The following is a 9,451-nucleotide window of genomic DNA, read 5'->3' on the forward strand; positions in this document are numbered from 1 at the left end:
AGATATCTGCTTGTGCCACTTAGGGGTTCAGTTTGAAAGTTGATGACTTTGGTGAATTTCTTCTAGTTCCTCATCTTATTCTCCATCTCCTTTGGATTCCAGCTCTTCCTGGGATCTAGAAATCTCTCTTAATGTCTATAAATTATAAATCCCTGTCTTCAGGTGATTTCTTTTGTTTTTATAGCATAAAGGATATAGTCAATATTGTAACAACTAGATATAGTGTCAGATGGGCACTAGATTTATCAGGATGATGGCTCTGCAAGCCATACAACTGTCCAGTCACCATGTTGTAGACCTGAAACTAATATAATCTTATATGACAAGTATTGAAAAATAAAATTTTTTTTTTAAAAAAGTAGGTCACATGGGACTTCAGCTGCCCTCTGTTTCACTCAGCCACAATCTCTGAGGTGGTTTCTTTATTTCCGAAGATACTGACTTTTAGACCTGTCGGTGCTATGGTTTTATCTATCCTAATCTTTGCATCTCCCCATAACACTTTATTTTTAGGCAAGGCAACCCTTGGTTCAGCTCACAGATTGCAAGGACCTTGTCAGCTTACAATCCCTTTTTTTTTTTTTATGCCTACAGCACCTCGTCTTCCTAGGTGGTCTCCCATCTAAGTACTAACCAGGCCCGACCTTGTTTAGCTTCCGAGATCAGAAGGGATTGAGCTTGTTCAGGGTAGCATGGCCGTAGATTCTCCATAACAATTTTAATTAATGGGCAGACTTTCTTCATAGATGGAATGCTTGTGCCTCCTAAAGATATATCATCGCAGCCATTAGAATCATTTATTCACATGCTCTTCCATTTTCTATCTCTGCAGGAGCAGGCAAATTTTTCTTCAAACCGTTATCTCTACAGCTAATGAAATGAACCCAGAAGTAACTCTGAATTATATGGCTTTGTCTTACACTTGTTTTTTATTTAGAGGGTCCTCTTTGAGGCTGGCTGCCTGATTATTTCTTTTGTGGTCCTCAAGTAAGGAGGAAAACCCTAAGGTTTTACTAAAATACTTAAAAAAAAAAAAAAAAAGAACCCACAGACTATTTTTTTGTGGTCTGATCCATGATGCCATCTCAGTGATTCATAATTTAAATTTTGATTTTATAATATTTAGTGTTATAGGATGATATTTTTCCTATCTATAAAATGGAGAATATCCACCCAGCCTACTCACACAACTATTGTGAATATTAAATGCATTTGCAAAGTATAAAATGCCATACAGAACATGTATACATATATATTCATCAGTGGGTCTTATTTAGGGGTGCTTTTGCTGCCCAAACCCCAGGGGCAATGTCCGTAGATATTTTAGGGGCTTAAAACTTGATGGGAGAATATGCTACTAGCATCTAGTGGGTAGAGGCCAGGGGTGCTGCTAAACATTCTATAATACACAGAAACCTCCCCCCCCCCCCGCCATAACAATAACAACAACAACAAAAACCCAAAGAATCACCTGCCCCTAAATGTCAACAGCACCAAGATTGGGAAACACCGAGGTTGAGATACACAAAGCAGAAATAGAGTCTTGTTCAATAATCATCTTCCCTCCTGTTCCTTTTCTGCATCTGACTGTGGGCAAGCTGAATGAGGTAATGAAATGCTAATCAAAATTGCCACTCCTTTTACAGGTCATTAGACAGAGAAAGCAACTTGAATAAACACTATTTTTAACCATTCTTATAAATTAACAGACATCTCATAGATAATTTTTAGTTGTTGGAAGGATCAGGATGAGTAGTTAGTCTGTGTTTTTATTTCCATGCTCTAGTTTATCTAGGTACAATATCTCTAGTTATTAAAGAATAGAATCCTAGAACCTAGGGTGGTTGCCAGAGGTATCTGTTTCATCTTGCCAGACAGATGGTGTCTAAACTCTCCTAGTTAATTGCCATCCTAATAGCAATGATAACCAGCATCTATTGAGTATTTATGGGGTACTTTACATACATGACCTTTTCTTGTCTTCACAACAACCCTGAAAAATAGATGGTTATATCATACTAGTCAAAATCTATTTTAGAACTTTTAGGAAGAGTTTAGAAACACAACTTTCTGTAGTTGAAGCTCTTTTCTGCTGCTTCTTCAGTTCTAAATGGTCAATAAATAAATATTTTACTTAAGAGTTTCTATCTGCGGAGCTCTTTGAGAATTTGGTAATATTTCTTTTAAGAAACATGAGCTTTAGTTTGAAGAGTATAGCCCAAATCTTTATAAATACTATATAACCAGTAAATGGTCTAAATGTTTGCTAAAAGGTAATGGTTATTTATAATGTTTGTATATTAACACATATATGATCTCAATACAGTGAGTTTAACAAATAAGCTGTTGGTGGAACAATGCATATAACATAATACATTTATGTTGAAAATAATTATACATTCTTAGGTAGGAAAATTATCGCATGGAAGAAGTTTTGTCAGATTGTGAAGTATGGTTTTACCTTTGTGGGTAAGACTACAGAGAAGCATTTTCTTTCTCTACATAATTTAAATCTTTTGTAATGATCATGTATCTTTCCAAAGAGCAATAAAGATATTTAAAATACACAACCATAGAAATTAACAGTAGTTCAAGATAGCCATGGAAAATATAATTTGTCACAAAGTGGAAGTAATAAACCAAATAATGGCTAATATTAATTGAATGCTTACTCTGTACTTGGTATGGTTCTAAGCATTTTATATACATGAACTCATTGAATCATCACCAAGGCACAGAAAAGGTAAATAAGTTGTCCAGAGTCGCAGAGGTAGTATTTGATTGAATCAGGACTTGAACTCAGGTAACCTGGCTCCAGAGCCCATAGGCTGAATCTTCATTCGGAAATGCCGGATGAAGGGTCCCCGAGACTACTAGAGGGATTTAAGGGGGTGAGATTTGAGGACTTGAAGTCACTCTGGGTTCTCTCTGAGGTAATCATCAGTACCCTACCAGGCTCTGAGCCCCTGTGGGCAAACAGTGTCTGAGGCACCTTGATTTTTTTTCTCAGCCACCAGAATCAGGTCTTTGACACATACTTGTATTAAAAGTTTTTAGATATCCTAAGATTAATTTCCACTTCATTTCATAAACAAACTCTTCACGTGGAAAGGGGTTTGGCTGTTTTGTGTGTGGTCAGCGGTGAGAGGGTATAAGAGGTTAGAGAAGGTGTGCATTTCATTGACCATTCAACGTGCCTTCTTGAACACCTGCCACGTGTTGGCAGTGTTCTGGGGACACAAGGTGTACAATGTCTTGGCTTTCACAGAGGTTATATCTCAGTGGTGAAAGTTATCAGAAACAAGTAAATTGGGAAAACACTGAAGACACAGATAGTGTTCGACCCTTAAGGATATCACAAACCTGGGGTTTTGAGAGTTGTATGAAATGTATATTTTGTAATAAAGTGTTACTTTAATAGATAACTGAAAGAGAAAAGTTCTAATGTCAGACAAGTCGCCGGTGCTGTATTATTAAAACAAAGAAATTAAACTTAATGGCACCAGAGGGAAAATGATAAAAATGATTTTCTGGTCACGTGTTATTAACCATAATAAAATAAATAGGGGAATGATGAGGGGGAGAAAGGACTGGGTTGTTCATACCCTCAAGGCAGACACAGTTAGCAGGAGAGGAAAAATGCTGCTACTTTTCAGCTTAACTCTTTCCTGGGCTTTACGTAAGCCCACAATGTGTATGTGTGGCTTTGGTGTTCCTAGGGGCCATAAAGTCCACCTTAAATGATCCTTGTATGAGTCTCAGAGTTACTTTATGTTGTCCTTGGAGACAGAAAATAAGCTTTTACCTCTCTTCTGGATTCATTTTCGAAAATGATTCTTGGAAATGAGTTTTCCTTAGACCCATTTATATATAATGACAGGCTAATATCTTACACACCATTACTGTATGTAATAACAGTGTGACAAAACTGACAAGGACTAGACTATAGATATAAGGCAATTAGCTGTGGAGGGAGAGTTATCCAGCAGAAAGGATGAGCATCATCATACTGGGTGGTGACTTAATAGTTACTAAGTGATGAATGGGGACATCTCAGAGGCAAAACTTCAAATAAATGAAAATTGTTCTCACGGCTCCACTTTTCTTTTTGGGCATACACTTTCGCATTGCCAAGTCCTTCCTGCATGGAGAGAAGTGTGAGCCCAGAGACCTAACCCTTAGTAGGTGATCAATAGTTTTTACTGAATGGATAGATGGACTCACTCACTGTAACGTACAAGGAGCTTATCTTAGCACCCATTTAAATTTTGGACAGTGCTTATGGCAGGCATGAAGTGTTAATGATGGGATTTTAGGGATCAGTGAGGAGATGTTTTTAGATAGAAAGGACGTCTTTTGGGGAGGGATGGCTAAGTGAGCAGACTCTGGAGCTGTACTGTGGGATTGAATCTCAGTCTGCCACTTTTTTTAGCTGTGTCGTTTTGAGCATTTTCCTCAGCTGCGAAATGGGGCTAATCATCCTATCTACCTCACAGAGTTGTTTTGAGGATCAAATGAATGAATTCGTGTAGAGTCTGCCATATAATTAGAACTTAACAGACCTGTACGTACCATCTGTGACCGGGCACAGGGGTTGCACTGCCCCCTCTCTCCCTCTCGCCCTCCCCTCCTAGTGAGAGCCCATTTTCTTCCTGTTGGTTAGGGGAAGATTCAACTGCTCCTACATGTCGCCTTGCTCACTCTGCTCCTTGCTTTTCCTCAGACACTCCAGGCACATCTCTACCATCATGTCTCTGCACTAGCTCTATACCACGAATGCTATTCCCCAGATGTCCTTCAGCTAATTCCTTTACCTCCTACAGGTTTTTCTTCAAATATCACCTCCTACTTGAGAATTATTATGACCACCCTATAATACTTGCACCCACCTCGTCTCCCCCAGTATTCCTGATACCGCTTACCCTGCTTTTTAATTCATTTTACTAGCTCTCACCACCTTCAAATATACTCTATATTTACTTATTTATCATGATTATTGTTTATGTATTTCTCTCCAACAAGGAGGTAAATTCCTGGAGGGCAAGGATTTTTGTGTTTTGGGTTCATCGATACATCTAAGTGCTACAACAATATCCAGGCATCTAGTAGGCACTGAACAAATGTTTGGTGAATAAACGAATGGTTAAAATGAACTGCAAAGCAGGTGCAAACTTTCTAGGAGTTGAAAGGCAAGGAAATGGATTCTAGAACAATCTTAGAGTCTCCAGAAGAAAACAGTGCCTTACTAGCATCTTGATTTTAACTGAGTGACATCTGTGTCAGACGTCTGACCTCCAGAAATGTAAAATAATAATTTGTTTTGTTTAAGCCACCAAACTTGGGGTAATTTTTTTATAACAGCAATAGAAAACCAGCATACTGTATAATGCTTTGCCTCCCTGGGCTTAGCTTTTTTGAGGCTACACTGTAAAATGGGAGTAAGTGATACTAACCTTTTAAGGTTATAGAATTTGCAAAATGCCTAGCCATATCCCACACATAGTAGGTACTAAATAAATAATAACTCTTAGCTCATCAGCATTTCTTTCTAAGCTATATTGTCCTTCCTAAGGATAACTCATCATTCACTCATAATATCCTTACAGGGAACAACCCAGTGCCTGCCTAGTAAACCTTATCCTTTTAGGCTCAGTTTAACATCCCCTCATTGGACAAAGCTTCCCAAAACCCACTCTCACATCAGGCAAATATAATCTACTCTCTCTTTCTGCCTCCTCAACTTCGTGATTTATGTAATAGCTAGGTGAAGTAGCTAATTCCCAGAGGTTTGAATAAGAGGAGGGAAGCAAGTTACCACGAGTACAAGATTTAAGGAGGCATATTCATCGTTAGGTTTGTGCGAGTCCTCACCCTCGTTCTGATCCTAATTAGCCCCATTTTATTGAATAAGAAACCCAAGCTTAGGGAGATGAAGTGTCTTGCTGGGAGGTGGCAAAATCATTTCTTTGCCTTTCAACTCCTATATTACTTTACTATTCACAAGCTATTAGAGCAGAGCCTGACGCATAGCTGAGACTCAAGAATTTGTCAAAAGAATAAACCAAGGTGGTAGGTTGGGTAGCACGTTGGCCTGGTAGTTGATGTAGTAGTAGTAGTAATGATGATGATAATAAACTTCCAGCCTTTACTGAATGTATATTATGTGCTGTACACTCTGCTAAGCGCTTTGCATATAATTCTCATAGCTCTATGAATTAGGCACTATTGTTATTATTTTCATCCTAATATGAAGCAATTGTGCCTCAGAGAAATTAATCCCTTGTGTGGGGTCATATAGCTAGTAAGTTTTCATTAAATCTAGTATGTGAACCTGAGCAGCCTGGCTCAGGAGCCCTTAAATCTGATTTTGTCGCTTTCATTCTAGAGAACTGATTGAATATGTTGTCTTACTAAGAATGATCAAAGGCTAGTTACCCATCTAAGTGTTCGCTCTGAAGTTTCAAGAGTCTTAATGGTGTTTAAAAAACCCCTCGAAGGAGGACAGGCCTGTCTGTGTCAGCAGGGCTGACATAGGAATGAGACATTGGAAGAGGCATTGAAGCTGAAGGAGACACACTCAGGAAAGCAGACATGCCAACCCAGTTCTTGTGAAGTGTGTTTACTCATCTGTTATGAGCTCACTCTAATGTGACTTTATTTTTGATGTAATAAATTGTATTAACTTTATGCTCGAGTGAGTTATCTCTCAAAATAGAAAAATGTGTATTTCCAGGAGTCGTCTTTCATTTACACATGGAAGTCTATGGGAGTTGAAAAAATGGACTTTAAGAGCCTCAGTGATGGCTAAGAAATTGCTATTTCAGTCTTGAAAATTGCCCTTTCTACTGGAAACCTGAACAAGAAAATCAGACTATCTGATCTTGTTGGATAGGAAAAAAAATTACTCGGATGGTGAGATGGTCTCTAAAATTTGATCCTTTTTCCCCTCACGATATGATAAAAATTTAACCTTGGGTTCCCTTATCCAAATATCTAAAGATAGAGTAACACAGGAAGCCAAATTGTATTATTTATTTTAGTGAAAGAAGGCACCCAGAAGTTCTGAGCCTTTTCCCCCAATTGTGATGAGATTCAGATAACTCATGAATTCAATGTTAGCTTTCTCTATGCAAGAGCTTAATTTCCCATCTTTACACCACACTTACTTAGGTTTGATGACAAAGTGATTTGTCCTCTATCCCTATAATTTGAATGGCTTAAGTCCTGTGGCAGTGCCTAATCACTTTCCTATAACAGATACGTAAAATTAGGTGAACTCTCCTTTACATGTAACTGTGGAAAGTCAAAGATCTTTCCCAAATTCTCTGCAGTGTGGGAAGGCGTGCTTGTATTTTCCAGGTGGTTGTCTTTCATCCTTGATTGTAAGTATTTGCTGTCAACGTAATTCTTGATCTCTTGGTCATCTGCCAGCTACTGATCTTTCTACTGTTTCATCCCAAGATGTTCTCTCCTCCTTTGCAAAAGATTCTCTAACAAAGCTATAGAATGTAATAAACTTTTAATGAAAGTTGGGGACTTAGTCCGAAATTACAGCATAAAACAGGAAGCAATCCAGAAATGAATTTTAGAATTTCTGGTTTCCAACTAGGATGCGGAAAGCTGGAAAGAGTGTTGCTGCCACCCTACTGACAAGAAAAACTTAACTGACAAAATCACATTTTTTTTTTTTTTTGTATCTGTCAGAAAATTGAGTTCACAAGGCAAACTAGCCTGAAGTCTAAAGAAAGTTGAAGATCTGTAAGGAGAGGCTGGGTACCTGGTAGAACTCAGGAGTCACCTGATAAGAAGAGTTTGGTTAAATGTTTCAATTAATTGCTGAAGATGAGGGGTGGGCTAGAGTGAGAATATACAACATCTAGGTGCCACCCGAGCAAGGAAGATCCATGTCTGCTCATAGGCCCTTCTGCACCAATGTTCACAAGGAAGATTGGGGCAGGGTGGTTGTCTAGCGAAAGCCTACCTCAGTGATGTAGGCTTAGAGGAGGGAAGCAGCTGCCTTTGCGACATGAAACTTTGCCCGGATCCTTTTCTCTTTGAAGAATGCAGGCCTTACAACACTGAGGGGAGAGCAGCAAACCCTGAAACCCCTAATGCATTATGAAGACCTGTGTGGCTGAGGGATATGGCTGTGAAAGGAAACAAACAAATAAACAAAAAACTATTTTAGGAGGTGGGACAAGAAACCACCTAAGAGCCAGGACATTAGAGGTCTCTCATACCTTTTTCTCTTGGGTGAAAGGTAAAATCATTAAGGTCTTACCTCTGAGACCAATAAACATAGAGCCTGCCTAAGACTGAGGCTCGGCTAAGACCACAGACAGTCCTCCCCTTGTCCCCAGCCTTCACTCCCACCAAGCTGAATAACAAGCAACAGCAGTATTTTGCGGGAAAGAGCAGGTTCTTTCTAAGGTACAAGTGCACAGTTAAGACATAAAGCTGTAGATGGAGCAGGAATGTTGAAAAAATTCCTCCACCAAGCCAGCCTCCACGTAAGTAATTGCTCCAAAAGTGAAGTGAATGTCTGTCAAGGAGTAGCAATGTAGTTTGGTTTAAAAGCACATATAGATACATGAAATATATATCAAAGTAAGATATATGAAAATAATAGCACAAAAGATGGGAGGAGGAAATTGGGAATATACACTTGTAAGATTAGGTTCTTATACTAAATATGAAGTAGTATTATTTGGAGTAATACATTATAAACCCTAGGGTAACCACTGAAAATGTTTAACAAGAGATTTTTTTAAAAATTAGCCAATTGTAGAGATATAAAGCAAGAGGAAAAAAAGCAGGCAAAAAAGGAAAAAGAGTAGATGGAACAAATAGAAAACAGCTAGCAAGCTTATTGACTATAGCCCAGTCATATCATTAATTATATTAAATGGTCAAAAAATACCAATTAAAAAAAAACGGGGATTGGCAGAATGGATAAAAAAATGACTTAATTTTCTACAAGAAACTCGTTTAGGCAGGTTGAAAGTGAAAGAATGGAAAATGATATACCATACATAAAAGACAGTGGAAGTGGTCATAGAAATATCAGACTAAGTAAAATTCAGCACAAGGACTACTACCAGGAATAAAGAAGGACATTATCTCATGATAAGGGGTCAGTTCACCAAGGAGACATAACAATCCTAAACGTAGATGCATTTAACAACAGAACCTCAAAAACTGATAGAACTGGAAGAAGAATTAGACAAATATAAAATTATAGCCAGAGGCTTTAGTATTGCTCAATAATTGTTAGAACAAGGTGGCAGAAAAATCATTAAGGATATAGAAGACCTGAAGAACTTGAGCAACCGACTTGACCTTATTAATATTTACAGAACTGTAAACCCAACAAGAGCAGAACATACATTCTTTTCAATTGCACAAGGAACACTCACAAGATAAACTATATTCTGGAACATAAACCTCAATA

The 9,451-nt window shown here is 38.2% G+C and overlaps 1 pseudogene; it reads right to left on the reverse strand.

The window, feature by feature from the left end:
• Window positions 1–585: 585 nt before the first annotated feature.
• LOC118613882 lies at window positions 586–704 on the reverse strand (annotated as a pseudogene).
• Between the last annotated feature and the right edge of the window lie 8,747 nt (window positions 705–9,451).

This window comes from Rousettus aegyptiacus, unplaced genomic scaffold (genome assembly GCF_014176215.1).
Source record: "Rousettus aegyptiacus isolate mRouAeg1 unplaced genomic scaffold, mRouAeg1.p scaffold_m13_p_2, whole genome shotgun sequence".
In the NCBI taxonomy this organism is placed as follows: Eukaryota; Metazoa; Chordata; class Mammalia; order Chiroptera; family Pteropodidae; genus Rousettus; species Rousettus aegyptiacus.